Below are 280 nucleotides of genomic sequence, written 5' to 3'. Positions count from 1 at the left end.
TTTAATTAAGTGCGTGGAAAGTGCGAGGAAATATATATTTTTTTTTATCGAAGCGAAACTGCACTCTAGAGGTCAGCGATGATTGGCTGAATGCGAAATATCCTGATGACATTGCTCTCTGTCCAATAAAAATCATCACAAAATTACCGTATACCAAATAACTATCACCAGCCAATATCCTCATAATACTGTCAGATATCGAATAATTATCACCAGCCTGTCAATTAGCATGCTATTATCACGGCAAGCTTATATAGAAGATTCAGTCAACCTCCCCCCC

The 280-nt window shown here is 37.9% G+C and overlaps 1 protein-coding gene across 1 annotated transcript in view; it reads left to right on the top strand.

The window, feature by feature from the left end:
• LOC119594629 (neprilysin-2-like) overlaps window positions 1–280 on the top strand; it is a 37,634-nt gene that overhangs the window by 32,353 nt on the left and 5,001 nt on the right. The window lies entirely within an intron of this gene.

Source organism: Penaeus monodon, chromosome 34, assembly GCF_015228065.2.
Source record: "Penaeus monodon isolate SGIC_2016 chromosome 34, NSTDA_Pmon_1, whole genome shotgun sequence".
NCBI classification, from domain to species: Eukaryota; Metazoa; Arthropoda; class Malacostraca; order Decapoda; family Penaeidae; genus Penaeus; species Penaeus monodon.
This window is presented reverse-complemented; position numbering and strand designations above follow the sequence as displayed.